The sequence below is a fragment of the Chelonia mydas genome, chromosome 3, assembly GCF_015237465.2.
Source record: "Chelonia mydas isolate rCheMyd1 chromosome 3, rCheMyd1.pri.v2, whole genome shotgun sequence".
NCBI lineage: Eukaryota > Metazoa > Chordata > Testudines > Cheloniidae > Chelonia > Chelonia mydas.
In genome coordinates, this window is record NC_057851.1 from 13,459,792 (window position 1) to 13,475,069 (window position 15,278).

At 41.4% G+C, this 15,278-nt stretch overlaps 1 protein-coding gene across 26 annotated transcripts in view; it reads right to left on the reverse strand.

Annotated features, from left to right (window-relative positions):
* SUPT3H (SPT3 homolog, SAGA and STAGA complex component) overlaps positions 1-15,278 on the reverse strand; it is a 461,776-nt gene that overhangs the window by 160,380 nt on the left and 286,118 nt on the right. For 2 of the 26 annotated variants that reach the window (XM_043542157.1, XM_043542155.1), the window contains one exon: positions 8,494-8,731. The exons of the other annotated variants lie outside the window; for them this stretch is intronic. The gene's annotated coding sequence lies outside the window, so the exon portion shown is untranslated. The remainder of the gene's footprint in view (positions 1-8,493; positions 8,732-15,278) is intronic. 26 annotated transcript variants of the gene reach the window in all.

Below are 15,278 nucleotides of genomic sequence, written 5' to 3' on the forward strand. Positions count from 1 at the left end.
AGGTTGGACATTAGGAAAAACTTCCTAACTGTCAGGGTGGTTAAGCACGGGAATAAATTGCGTAGGGCTGTTGTAGAATCTCCATCATTGGAGATTTTTAAGAGCAGGTTAAGCAAACACCTGTCAGGAATGGTCTAAATAATACTTAGTCCTGCCATGAGTGCAGAGGACTCGACTAGATGACCTCTCGAAGTCCCTTCCAGTCATATGATTCTGTGATCAGATCATCTAGTCCAGTGGTTCTCAAACTTTTGTACTGGTGACCCCTTGCACACAGCAAGCCTCTGAGTGCGACCCCCCCTCTTATAAATTAAAAACACTTTTATAAAATATTTAACACTATTATAAATGCTGGAGGTGAAGCAGGGTTTGGGGTGAAAGCTGACAGCTCGCGGTCCCCCACGTAATAACCTCATTACCTCCTGAGGGGTCCCGACCCCCCAGTTTGAGAACCCCTGATCTAGTCTGACCTCCTGTGTAACATAGGCTATAGAATGGTTTCAGAGTAGCAGCCGTGTTAGTCTGTATCCGCAAAAAGAACAGGAGTACTTGTGGCACCTTAGAGACTAACAAATTTATTTGACCATAAGCTTTCGTGGGCTAAAATACAGTAGGAAGATATATATATATATACACACAGAGAACATGAAACAATGGGTGTTATCATACACACTATAACCAGAGTGATCAAAATGTCACCCACTACCCTTGCACTGAGCCAAAAAACTTGAGTTTCACTAAAGTGTATCTTCCCGATAGGTATCTCGTCTCGATTTGAAGACATCAAAAGAGAGAATCCACCACTTCCCTTGGTACTTGGTTCCAGTGGTTAACTACCCTCCCTGTTAAAAATGTGTCCCTCTTTTCTAATTTGAATATGTCTGGTTTTAAGTTCCAGCCGTTGCTTCTTATTAAGACATAGGAGACAACTGCCTCATTCTACTCAGCACTGGTGAGGCCTCAGATGTATTGTGTCCAGTTCTGGACACCAGAGGAGAGCAACAAAAATGACAGAAGGTTTAATAAAACCTGACCTAGGAGGAAAGGTTAAAAAAACCTAGGTGTGTTTAGTCTTGAGAAAACAAGAATGAGGGGGAAACTGAAAACAGTCTTCAAATATGTTAAGGGCTGTTCTAAAAAGGACAGTGATCAATTGTTCTCCATGTTCACCGAAGGTAAAACAAGAAGGGAGATTTAGATAAAATATTAGGGAAAACTTTTTAAATATAAGGATAGCTAAGCTCTGGAACACGTTATCAAGGTTGGTTGTGGAACAGCAGTCACTGGAGGTTTTTAAGAACAGGTTAGACAGATATCTCTCACAGATGGTCTAGGTATACTTGGTCCTGTCTCAGTACAGGGAGATGGATTAGATGACCTCTTGAGGTTCCTTCCAGCCCAACGTTTCTATAATTCTATGATTATCATCAGCTGCTGGGGATCCAAAACATTCCCAACTCTAGTAACCTTAAAACCAACACTGCGCACATTCTCTCAGTCAAAGGCAGATAATCACCACCACATCTTGGGGTTACTGCCCCAAACTACCTTCACCACCTCAATTAGCCTGCTCTTTTCCATGCCCCAGTCTCTATCAACCACTGTGTGCAGCATACAACACCACAGCCTCGGATGGATGAGATAGAGCAGTGGTTTTAAACCTTTTTTCATTTGCGGACCCCTAAAAAATTTCAAATAGATGTGTGGATGCCTCTGGAAATCTTAGACATTGTCTTGGATCCCCAGGGGTCCACACACCACAGGTTGAAAACCACTGAGATAGAGAAACAAAGTCCATACCACCTTACTAACCCTCCCAACAGTCCCATATGTACATTGAACAAGGAGGAGGACAAGATGGAATTTGCTTACTTCTTCAGTAAATAATAACTGGTTCATTTGCAGCAAGTAATCCAGGTTGATGAATGGCAGTTGTGTTTAAAATGAGTTGAGCAGGGTTATTGGGGTTGGGGTTTCTTTTGAAAGAAATTGAATGAAAATCAGCCTTCTATGGGGGTGTAAGTATTCCCAGAATAGAGTCCTTAATTATTTGCAGTCTTCGTTCATTCAGATAAATAGACTGCACTAATATATGTTTGAGCTTCATTTAGGGAAAAAAACTTATTCATTACAGATGTGAGCATCTCTGCTTTGTATACTTAGCCACATGCTGCAGCAAAGTGATTCAGTTTCTAGCTCGCTGCTAACTTTATATTTTCAGCAAGTTCACGTTTCCTCCTTAAAACTCTATGGGCTATATCCTAAAGGCCTAACTGAAGTTTTATGCAGTGTGACCTAAAGAAGAGCTCTGTGTGGGTTGAAAGTTTGTCTCTCTCACCAACAGAAATTGGTTCAATAAAAGATATTACCTCACCCACCTTGTCTCTCTAGTATAACTGGAGTTTTGACAGAATAAGGACTTCAGAATTTAGGCCTTTTAAATTGAGCAGTGTAAACAATTTATTTTTGCAGACCAGAGATCATTTTATACATCTACTGATCTAAAATAGGTTCTAGGATTTTTAGAATCAACTTTGTTGTTGTTATATAATTCTTACTATACCAATATATGAAAAAAGAACATTTTTATCTCATGAGAAAGTAGAAATGCAGGCAGTCTTTCTGCCCTCTCCCCCGCCTTTTGCATGCTATTTATTAGAAAAACCCTGGGTATTAAAGATTTGAAGTTGGATTAATGGCAAAGGCTGATGAGACTGGGGCTTCAGGTCACTAACCTCCAAGAAATCTCAGACCCTATGTACAATGAATAATAATAATAATAATACTCTTATACATTGCTTTTTATCAGTAGATCTCAAAATGTTTTACAAAGGAGGTCAATATCATTATGTCCATTTTACAGATGAGAAAACCAAGGCACAGAACAATGAAATAACTTAGGATCATGCAACCAACGGGCAGCAGAGCAAGGAATAGAAGTCAGGTCCCAGTCCAGTGAACTAGCCACTCAGCCACACTGCTCAATAGAATATCAGATTCAACAATACCTTCTGATGTTTAGTGAATCCATGCTTTTAATGCTGTAAGAATATAAGCACAAAGCATCGAGTCTTCATCTCTTCATGTCTTTTAATAAAGACTGGATGCTCTTCTGGAAAATATGCTTTAGTTACTGGGATAACAGGGTGAAATCTTTGGACCTGTGTTATACAAGAAGTCAGACTAAGTGAGCTAATGCAGTGTGTGACAGATATGGCAATTTCCCACAATATCCCTGAAAAACTGTATTGAATTAAGTTCAAATAACTTTGGAGTCCATTGTATTAAATGCAAAGGCCATAAACTGGTGTAGGCCAGACTGATCAAGGACTCTATTGAACAATGTGGCAAAATGATCTTCTGGGACAATATGCATGAAGTGGAATTACTGGGAAATACCTAGGGGTAAATACCCTCCTCTGGTTATTCAAAAACCCAAGCTTTTGAAGTTATGCCCTGAGGACAGAAGCATGGTCCGCTGATTACCTGTCCCTGAAGACTGGAAATCAAAGCTCAAGCTCTATAAAGAAACAGGCTGATTTGTGCAGTCAGCGTGCTTGTTCTGAGCTGACACTGTTATGAACTTGTAACCACAGAAGAAAACCTTTGGTGGGGTATGAAGGACTGACTCCTACCAGAAACCCTGCTGGAGCTTGATCATCTCTGGAAGCTTATTGGCATCCGTATAGATTCTTTTATTGTTTTACTGTAATGCTTTCACCATGAGAATAAATGTGCTTGCTTAGAAAGAGCTGTGTGGTAACTTATAATGGTGGGTAATGACATTGTTCATAGCCTTCAAAGAGTAAAGAAAGCACAGATGCTGGCTTGGTTAGGCAGTCTGGCCTCCTGGGGATATCACAATGTTAGCAGGGAACAGCGCAGCCTCAAAAAAACCCAGTCAGGAGGTAGAGAGATGCAGGTCTCCACACAAGAGAAGTGATAGTTGAGGAACAGGAAGTCTAGACTGGGTGTCCTTGCTGGACCATAGTGGAGGAATATAGGTGCCCTGAGCTATGACACAGTGTTTCCCAAACTAGGGAAGGAAGGTTGCAGAGTAAGGGAGCCTACCCCACACTCACCCTGCAGTGGCAGCTCCTGTTCTATTGGGCTGGGCCTGGCTCCCCACTCAGATATTGCAACCTGGCATACAGGGTCATCTTGACATTCAGGTTGGCCTGCTCACCCCTTTATCAGTCAGAATGCCATTCGCTCAGATTTGGCCCGGCCACCCCTCTGACATGTTGGAGAAGTGGTTGAGCCAAACCTGAGTGGTGTTGCGACACTGTGCACCAGGTCATAATGTCCAATGTGGTGAGCCAGTCATTGTCCTGCAGAACAGGAGCCTCCGCTATGGGCTGAGTGCAGGGCAGGTTCGCTCTTAAGTCCACCCCCTCATCTCCCTCCACACCAGGCTGGGATTATAGTTGCAGTGTGGGGCGGAGGAGGCACTGTCAATGGAGGATGATGACTACACTGGCCTATGATTTTGCCTCCTTAGCCCTCCTGAATTTGGACCATGGGTAGGTCACAAAAAAAGGCAAAACATAGTTGGTGGGCTGCCTTACTAGAAACCACTGATCTAATGGTCCCTTCTGACATTAAAATGTATGAATTAATTTTGCTTTCAATGGATTTGTACCCTTCAAGGACTTATGACTACCCTGAATATTCTTATTGCCATAATTTTCAATAGTTTTTCCTATAAAGTGAAAAATGATGGTGTACTGCAGGGACTACAGACTAGTGCTTAAATTAGTAATTACAGCCATAACTGCTTACATTAGAATTAGAAATTTAGTACCAAATTCTGCCATCAAATATGCATGTACAACTTCTACTGATATCCCCGAGTGTCAGTTCAGTGAAAATAATGGCATTGCTGAATTCAGTATAGCGCTGCTTGTGTATATGAGGGCAAGAATTTAGCCTTAACAGATACAGGCAGTCCTTGGATTTACGACAGTATTGGTTCCTTACAATTGTATCGTAAGTCGGAATGTCGTAACTCGGAACCGCAATCTACTCCATTGCGGGACCGAGCATCAGAAACTCGAAACCTACAGTCGTAAGTCTAATCAGGGTGTCAATGTAGAAGCATCGTAAGTGCCATTCGCTGTAACTCGAACGCCGTAAAGTCGAGGACTGCCTGTAGATATTTATTCATTTTCATTGTTCCCTTTTACCCTGGCACAGGACAGAGTAGCTACAGGGCACTATAAGAAGACTATATGTTCAATCGTTTTTAGGTACTGCTCTCTTTTTCAGGGTTTTTAGAGTCATGTCATAAAGGACTAAGGGCTCAGTCTACAAAAGTACTTCAGCACATGCTTAACACTTAGCACATGAGCAGTCCCAGTCCCTTTGGTTTCAACAGAACAACCCCTGTGCTTATAGCTAAGCACGTGCTGAAGTTCTTTGCTGAAATGGGACCCAAGATTCCCATTTGATATAGGTAATCTTGGTATAATTACTGCATGTGGCTGTTATTTCTGGTGAAAATGCATTTTGTTTTACTCCAAGTACAATTTTTGTACTTCTGGTGTCACAAACTGTTTGAAAAGCTGCTCTATATTTTAATTACATTCCCTCATTTTAATGAAACTATGCTAATACCAGGTGCATGTACTTAACCGATCTAAGCAAGGCTTGTGATGTTTTATACAGTTTAGACTGTTTCTCTGAAGAGAGAGAGGCAAACTTATGTTTACTTTAATGGGAAGGTATTCAAACAAAATACTCATATTTCAAACTATTTTTATGATCTTCTACTTCAGCATCTATTCTCAACAATGTTCTAACCTCTTGCACCACTAGCTGTTCAAACTATGAGAAAGATTAAGGCCACTCTTACTAGCACACTTCACATTCACCTCTGGGCCCACAACTCTAATCTAATCTGAAGTACTAAACTAAATCAGTTTCTGATGTTTAGCTGCCATCCACATCACAAACCCCCTCCACATACATAATTCACTGCAATTTGACATCATTGGCAGACTGGCTCAGGAAAAGACTAGTACAGCTTTAATTATCTCTAAAATCCAAGCCAAGGTTGAGGTCACTGGTGAGGCTGTGGGGAAAATTTCATATTTTAGCCAACTGCACTTGTACCTCACCTTGGATAAATATAGTTCTTCAACTTTCTAGTATAGCTACTTTCTTTTCTTACAAGCACAGATATTCGATCTCAAAAGTGTTTTACACGCCTTACAATTTTACAAAAATGTTTACGCAATATAATCTGTAACATTGGTTAGTAAAACATGAAACACGTTCACAATCATCCCAAACCCATGGTTTAAAAAAGAAAACAACACAACAACAACAAAACCAATATTTGACTGGGTTCATATGGCAATTTAGTTTAGATGCCCTTGCCAGAGAATTACTAGAAACATTTGCTTTACGTGTATATAGCAACCAATTCTAGAATCGTTTGTTTACTTTTTTAAATAGATTACTGTGAATGCTGTAGAGAAGTTTTTAAGTAACTTTCATTATAAATCCTGTTTTCACTTGCTTATAACTTTCTGAAAAAATTATATTGTAATATTGTATGCCTGCTCTAACTCAAAAGAGGGATTTGGTTTTGAAAAGTTAAGGAAAATTCACTCAGCCGTTTTCAAGTTATTCCAGATGGAAAGAAAAACACTTTTTGCATTTTAAAAATACATTTAAGAATGTTTGATATACTGACTCAAATGTTTGATACTGAAATTCTAACCTTGTTTATCTCTAGTCCTCAGTAAGGAGTCATCAGATAAGTTTGAAAAAATGTTAAATTTAGTATGTTACTAGTGACTAAACTAAAGGCTTCATTCATACACTTTAAAATGTTTCTTCCAAATTTTCATTTTTATCTATTTCATCATTTTCTTTAGAATTAGAAAGTTAAATGCAAAAAGTTAACTTAACACAATATTAAGTCTGCAAATATAAAGCCACAAAAGTCAGGAAATGAAAAATTTAAGATATCATTGCAATTTTCACTGTCTTGTTGTACTTACTAAAAATAAAGGCAATTATTTAACAGCCAATGTGTTACATTCTGATACACCTACTCATATTGAGTAGCACCTTGCTCCATAAATGGTCCCATAGAAGAGTGCAAAACTCACCTTAGACGGTCAAGGACAAAAAAGTTCCATTAGTCAAGATAGGAGCCTGGATGAGAATTTTGGCAGCAGGACAGAAAGGACAGACTGTCTCTGAAGTGTTATGTAGGAAACATTGGCAATATTTGGGCATAGTCTAGAAAAAAAGTCTAGAGAAGGGGCCAACCAAAACCACGCAGATTAAGGGCCTGAGTAGCTGGGAGGATGGTGGTATCATCCAGTGCTGACAGAGAAGGGAAGAAAGATGACGATCTTGGTTTTGGCCTTGTTGAGCTTACGTTGATGGGAAGACATCCATAAGGAGATGTCAGAGAGTGGCACAAATGCAGCAATGGCCGGAGAGAAACAGGTCAGGAGTGGAGACATGTATAGGAGTCACAGGAATAGAGACGGTAGTTGAGGTTGTGTGAGCTGATGAAGACACCCAGGGAATGGACCACCAAGGGAGAAGAGGAATGGGCTAAGAACAGAGCTTTGTGGGATGCCCACAGAAAGTGAAAGGTGGGGCGAAGGATCCACTGAAAGAGATATTGAAGGTGTGACCAGAGAGGCCAGAGAAGAAACAGGATAGAGCATTTCCTCTGAGAAAAAAAGCACTGAACAAAAACAAAACAAACAAAAAACTGACCATATTTCGTAATAGGTTTTAGAAGTGACAGCGTTTCTGGATATGAGAAGAGTATCAAGCGCTTTATAAAAGAACTAAGTTATTCTGGAAGTGAGTAGCTCTTCCCTTCAAATGAACCTCACAAAAGTGAGAAGGAAAAGAGTCAAAAGTTCTGTTTGTAAATATTAGACGCAGTAGATGCAGTGAAACCTGTGCATCACAGTCTTCTCTGCCTGCCAATTTATGGACAAACAATAATGGTATTAATTCAGATTTGTACCTCTGATGAGCACAATGCACTCAGTCTCCCTCTTACAGCACTGCAAAGGCCTCAATGGCAGGCTGCTGATCAAAAAATTGTTCTGTTACACTGAGGGTGGAATTCTACATTGCCTTTTTCTCCTATGTGAGCTGGTACAGAGGCATGCTGTTTTGCACCTGTAGCATTTATAAGGTCTGATCAGGGTTTTAAAGAAACTGCTAGTTACTGTATGTTTTATGTGTAATAAGCAGCATGTGGTCCTTATACTTGCTTAACAACTCATTATCAGCCGAATTAAACTGCTGTGTGAAACATGGCACTTTGAAAAATGACCTGTTTTGGATTACATATCCCACTTTTGGCCCATTTATGTCAGGGACAAACTAAAGAGCATAGAGTTGTGCTGTTCTGATTTTTCAGAAACATTCACTACAGTTTGAGATTTTCAATAAATGAATATGCAGAGTGCCACATACAAATGGATGCCATCAGATAAATCTCTTTACCTCTTAGGTAGACTGAAGAAAACAACAATCCAGCAAACGGTTTTATATATGCAGTAAGCAAATTATACCCACGGGTCCACGTTTCTATACCTCTTCACCTTAGACTCTTTCAGACCCTTACGGAATACTGGTCTGGAGATTGTTCTTTAGTTCTGGGACCTTGTAGATTCTCCTCTCGATTTACTACTTTCAATCTGCAATTTTTTCCTATTTTTCTATAAAGAAAAGCCTTCACTGCCTGTGAAAGAGAAGGGATATAAAGCTAAATGCAAGCCTGTTGGGAAACTGTGTACGCAAACAATGAGATGACTACAGATATGTTTCAGAGTAACAGCCGTGTTAGTCTGTATTCGCAAAAAGAAAAGGAGTACTTGTGGCACCTTAGAGACTAACCAATTTATCTGAGTATAAGCTTTCGTGAGCTACAGCTCACTTCATCGTATGATATGTTGTTATTCTTATAAAGAGATCAGTAGAAGTTTGTATCATAATATTTGTTTTCAGTTGTACACATGTAAAGTGTTAGGTGCTGTACAAACACAAAAGACAGCATACTTCATCTCCCAAAGAGTTCACATTCTACAAATAGAGGGAGCAGACTGTCAGAGAGATGAATGCTCGTGGGGGAAAGAAAACAAGCAAGTAAGTTTAGAGACAAGTATACAACCATCGTATCACAATTATTTAGATATAGATATGAGCAATATTGCCTATGATCTATTTAGCCCACAACACAAACACCCATCACACGGATACTCTCCATGGACCTCTCACAAGAACATTTAGCTCGCAACAATCTGGGGTTTAAGTCTACTCTGCACTAAGGGCTTGTCTACACTTACGGCGAGGCAACAGCACAGATCCACCAATATAGCGCTTAGTGAAGACACTACCTACACTGGCAGGACAGCTTCACTCGTCAGCATAGATACTCCACCTCCCACAGATGCAGTAGCTATGTTGACAGGAGAAGCCCTTCCGTGAATACAGCGCTGTCTACACAGGGGGTTAGGTCAATAATAACTATGTCGCTCAATGGTCTAGATTTTCCACACCCCTGAGCAGCGTAGTTATACCAACATAAGTTACTAGTGTAGGCCAAGCCTAAATGTCCATGTGGACCCTGTTGCCAGGCGCTAAAGGTTTCTTAGTGCACTTTAATCTACCCTGCTTTGAAACAAGAGTAGACTAAAGCACAGTAGGGAACTTTTGCTGCTCAGCCACAGGGTCCACATGGACATTTAGTATGCAACAGGCTAGTGCAGGGTAAATTTACTCCCAGCTTGCCATGAACTGCCTTAGGTGAAGAGCTTAAAGAGCCAAGGATAGTAGGAAATGAACAATGGAATTTATGCTGCTAACTCAGTGGGGCACACATGTCTAATCACACTTGATGTCCTCCCCCATTAACTCCTGCAGCACTCTCAGTGATCGATTATATGCTCTGCAATGTTGCTCTCAACACTAGTAGTGCACATGGGCTCCCCAATCCCTGTCTCCACTAACATGAACTGGAGAAGTTTTCTCAAAGCCTTTTCTGTGACCTTTCCCACCTTTGGCTTTTGAAACCTTGTTTTCATAGACTCATAGATATTAAGGTCAGATGGTACCATTATGATCATCTAGTCTGACCCGCACAACGCAGGCCACAGAATCTCACCCACCCACTCCTGCGAAAAACTTCTCACCTATGTCTGAGCTATTGAAGTCCTCAAATCGTGGTTTAAAGACTTCAAGGAGCAGAGAATCCTCCAGCAAGTGACCCGTGCCTCATGCTACAGAGGAAGGCGAAAAACCCCCAGGGCCTCTTCCAATCTGCCCTGGAGGAAAATTCCTTCCCGACCCCAAATATGGCGATCAGCTGAACCCTGAGCATATGGGCAAGATTCACCAGCCAGATACCCAGGAAAGAATTCTTTGTAGTAACTCAGATCCCACCCCATCTAACATCCCATCACAGGCCATTAAGCATATTTACCATGAATATTTGAAGATTAATTAATTGCCAAAATCATGTTATCCCATCATGCCATCTCCTCCATAAACTTATCGAGTTTAATCTTAAAGCCAGATAGGTCTTTTGCCCCCACTGCTTCCCTTGGAAGGCTATTCCAAAACTTCACTCCTCTGATGGTTAGAAACTTTTGTCTAATTTCAAGTCTAAACTTCCCAATGACCCGTTTATATCCATTTGTTCTTGTGTCCACAGTGGTACTGAGCTTAAATAATTCCTCTCCCTCTCCGGTATTTATCCCTCTGATATATTTATAGAGAGCAATCATATCTCCCCTCAACCTTCTCTTAGTTAGGCTAACCAAACCAAGCTCCTTGAGTCTCCTTTCATAAGACAGGTTTTCCATTCCTTAGATCATCTTAGTAGCCCTTCTCTGTACCTGTTCCAATTTGAATTCATCCTTCTTAAACATGGGAGACCAGAACTGCACACAGTATTCCAGGTGAGGTTTTCCTCTGAGTCTCTATCACCTCTAGCAATAAATCATATTAAAATAATCATTTCACTAGAGGATCCTTTTGTATTAACAGCCCAGATGGGATTGTCTACCATGACCTAAAATTGGAGGTGACATAGTTAGGGATGCCAACAATTAGGGTTTTGGGGACCTTATATTTTGACAAACTGTATATGTTTGGGATGACATTTTCCAAATTTCAGCAAAAATTGTCAAGCCATTTCTCAGGACAAGTTCGGGGAGGAGGGGGGCAATTTGTTATTTACCTGTAGTAAAAAAATTCTTACAATTGTTTTGTTGAGAAACTCAAGAAACTCCATGCTTTCCAGGAGGTATTTGATTTAGGCAGCCCCTGATTTAGAGGGTTTTGTCATCCAAGTGGAAATCTGCCAAAATCTGGCTAAATTACAAGCTTCTGGAATATTACAGTTTGTGTGTGCTCATTAGAGACTTGTTATGAGTTTAGCAGCCAAATTCTCCACAGATTCCATTTGTGACTGAGCATGTGTCAGCCCATGGCTGCAGGACATGAGCAGAGCTTCCCCTGCAATTGCTTCTCTCGGAAGCCAGGAGCTGTTGGAATGTTGGGCACAGAACCAGAGAGCAGGGAGACTGACTTTCCTATGCTCTCAGTGCTCCTCTTGCTGGCACCCAAGCAGCATGGAGGAGAATAAGGAAGCCATCTAATTGGAATGCAGAAGGATGAGGAGCCATGAGGGGAAGACTGGGACAAGGTGTGACAGATATGGCAATTTCCTGCAATATCCTGGACTAACCCTTATTGAATTGAGTTTAAGTATCCTAGGAGTTCATTGTATTAAAAATGTAAATGTTTATATATTATTGTGGAATTGTATGTAATGTTTCTAAGAAGGACACCTGACTAATGTAAAACTTGGGAAGCATTACAAGCATCAAAGGACTCTTCGAAACAATGTGCAAGACAAACAAAGTTTTCCTAGGAAATACTTGGAAGGAGAGGTAGGCAACGTCTCACCTGTGGACCCATCCTTTTGAAACTAGGCTCTGAGGAGAAAGCCATTGTCTGATGATCCCGTTACATAAGGACCAGACCAGGGGCCCAAATTTGATAAAAGAGTGACTTTCAGGTTCAGGGCGGTGCTTTTGTGCGAAGGGCTGTTCACCAGCCAAAGCCCTGCTGGAGTCAGGGGTGATTTCTGGAAAGCTTATTAGCATGTGTGGAGGTTCTTTTATTGTTTTTAATATTTTTTTCTCTGTAATGCTTTCACCTTGAGAATATATGCACTTGCCTAGAGAAGAGCTGCGTGGGAACTTGACAACACCAATTACACTGTTTAGTTTCTGAAGAGAAGGCAAAGCAGTCCTGCTTAGGCAGTCTGTCTTTACTGGGGAATTCACAGTGTAGCCAGGGAACTGTGCAGGCTAGAAATACCCCAGTCAGGAGGGAGACATGCGGGTAACCACCAAAGAGAACTGATGGCTGGGAAGTTGGAAGCCTATGAGAGGGTGCCCTTGCTGCACCATAGAAGGGGAATACAAGGGCAGTTGCCCTGAACTGTGACACAAGGGTTCAGGAGGAGATGGACAGGGAGATTGGAATGAGCAGCTGGGAGAGGAGCGAGATAGGGGACTGAGCCGTGACGATGGAGGACTGGGACTAGGATGTGGAGCAGAGGTCCACAAACTCGGGGGCACGCAGGACCATTCAGGGAGGAGGGTGCATCTGGGGCCCGGGCCAGCTCTGCTCCAGCCTCACCCCCAGCCGCGGTCCCAGCTCCCATCCCTGCACCTGGCTCCACACCCAGCCTCAGCACAGCTGTACTCCCGGCCCCGCCCCCAGCCTCAGCCCCTGGCCACGGCTCCACTCTTGGCCCCAGACCCATTCCTAGCTGTGGCCCCTTTACCCTTGTCTGCATTCCCCCCCCTCCCCCCCGCACCTGAGCATGGCTGCGCTCCTGGCCCCGACACTACCTCCACTCTCGGCCCCAGATCTACACCCAGCTGCAGCCCCAGCCTCGGCCCCGTTAGCCTCCCCCGAGCCACGTCCTCACTCTTAGACCCAGGTTCCAGGGGGCATGGACAGGGGCAAGGAGGGTGCAACCCTCAAAAGTTTAGGGACCACTGATGTGAGGGAGGTTGGCAGTGTGGAATAGGGACTGTGACTTGTTGCTGAGGTAGGGGCTAGGATGAGGAACAGAGGGGGAACAGATAAAGGGGAATGGCACAAGGACAGGCTGGAAGGTCCAGAAGGCTTTAGGGTGGGCAGGGGTGAAGAGTCTGTGCACTAGAGCGCACACTTCTGTAGTGTCTGAAATGGAAGCCAAGATTCCTGAGTCTTACCATTTCTCTGCCATCAGCAATATGTGAAACCGACTGGCAAAATGTGTCTCTCATTGTATTCTAATGGCTGGTTCAGAGAGCGGATAAAAGCTACTACAGCTATCAGTCATTCTGTTACATAAAAGAGTGCTGTAACGTGGATCAAAGATTCTAACCCTGTGATGAATGAAGTGGGGTGAAGATTGTTCCACATGATGGAATTTGTCTTTTCAGTTTACTTCTTTAACAACCTAGAAAATTACATTAAAAAATTACTTTTAAAAGAATGTTAAGCTTAACGTTCATGCCTCTTTGAAAGTCACAGACCTTTGTCCTATTTGATTTACTTGAAAAATAAAAATTAATAGTTAACATTTACATAGTACTTTTTATTCATCTCTCTCAAAGCTGTAAGTATCCTTATTCCCATTTTACAGACAGGGAATGTGAGGCACACAGGGGCTAGGTGATTTGCATGACCTCATACCACTAGTCAATAGCAAAGCCCAGCACAGAACCCAGGTTGTGTCATTGGCTCTAAGCAGGGGTTCAATCTATATGAGACTTCTATAGCATAGCCTTGTCTGTACTGTTATTGAAAAATGAGTACTGAGTTTCCCAGTGTAGAAACACCTGTGACTTGTCATGCTCATGCTGAATGACTGGCAATCTGGCAGAATACACAGTATTTTATCTGCTACCATAATGTGCTTCATGAAACATCATTCACATGCTGATGGTTTATCAGAGCACTGTAGAAGGCAGAGTACAGGTTCTTCTTCAGGATCACTGATTAATAAAGAATTGATCAGCATCCAGGGGAAAGGAGTCTGTTGTCATTTCATTATGAAGGAGACACTGTAATCAATGGGCAAGTTTCTCTCACCTAAATGGTCTCACTGTTAGACAATTTTTCTGGTATTTCTGTTATTAGAATTAGATTATGAGAGAGACACGCATACTATAAAGACAACTAAAATGACAGATCCTTGCCCTGAAGAATTTAGAATCTAGTGTTTGATCTTGTAAGATTCCAAGTACTTTAAGATAAGGAACCGAGAACCTTAAATTCCCCTTGACCTTCATCAAGTGGGATTCACTCAGCACCTTAAAGGAGCAGGCCCTAAAGTAGATAATTAGACCCAAAATAGAGAATGGCAAAAATTGACAAGGGACGCACGGATGGGCAGGGATGAGAGGAGATACAGGAGGATAAGGATTTCATCAGTGAAGGATCAAGAGATATACTTAATATTATCTACACAGCTTGTTAGTTCCTGTATGGATTTTATTTAATTTTTTAGATAAAAGTATTTATTCACTGGATTTAATATATTATTATTTGCATATGAGGAGGTCTGGATTGAAGGTCACGTTGAGCATCATTGCTAGATTTCTTGGACCAATTTATCTGGAATGTAGCCAACATATATTTCAGAAAAACGATCTGATTGAAATACCTCTCAAAGAAATCAGCGAAGAAGGGAAACGTGCTCAGTATATGAAGAAATGTATGAAATCCATAAATCAGAAATTAACATTCATATTATACATACATATATAATGAAAACATAATTTTAATCCATGATAACTATCTTAGTTATTTTAGAATGCACCAAGTATTTATTAAATTCCAACTTTACTAATTCTGGGCTAATCTGTTTATTTGAATTCATCTTTAATGAGTTTATAACCATAGCATCTTTGAAAAAAGCATCTATTGATCTGATTGTTAAATTCAGAGTTATCGATTGTCCCTCAACCAGCTTTCTATCAGCTAAGTATTTTGTTTGGCAAGGACTCAACTTCAAATGAAGGGGATTTACTGGGGTGATAATTTGCTGTATGTGCACCTATAGGGTTGTTAAAATAGACCTAGCTGTGCCATATGCAAGTGTTTCAACTTTCTTAAACAAACAGCTCTACCCCTATCCCCAATACACTTGCAATTACAACGTAAGCAAGCTAAGTAACAGCAATTTCTTATCTAGCATTTAGCTTGGAGCCGAGTCT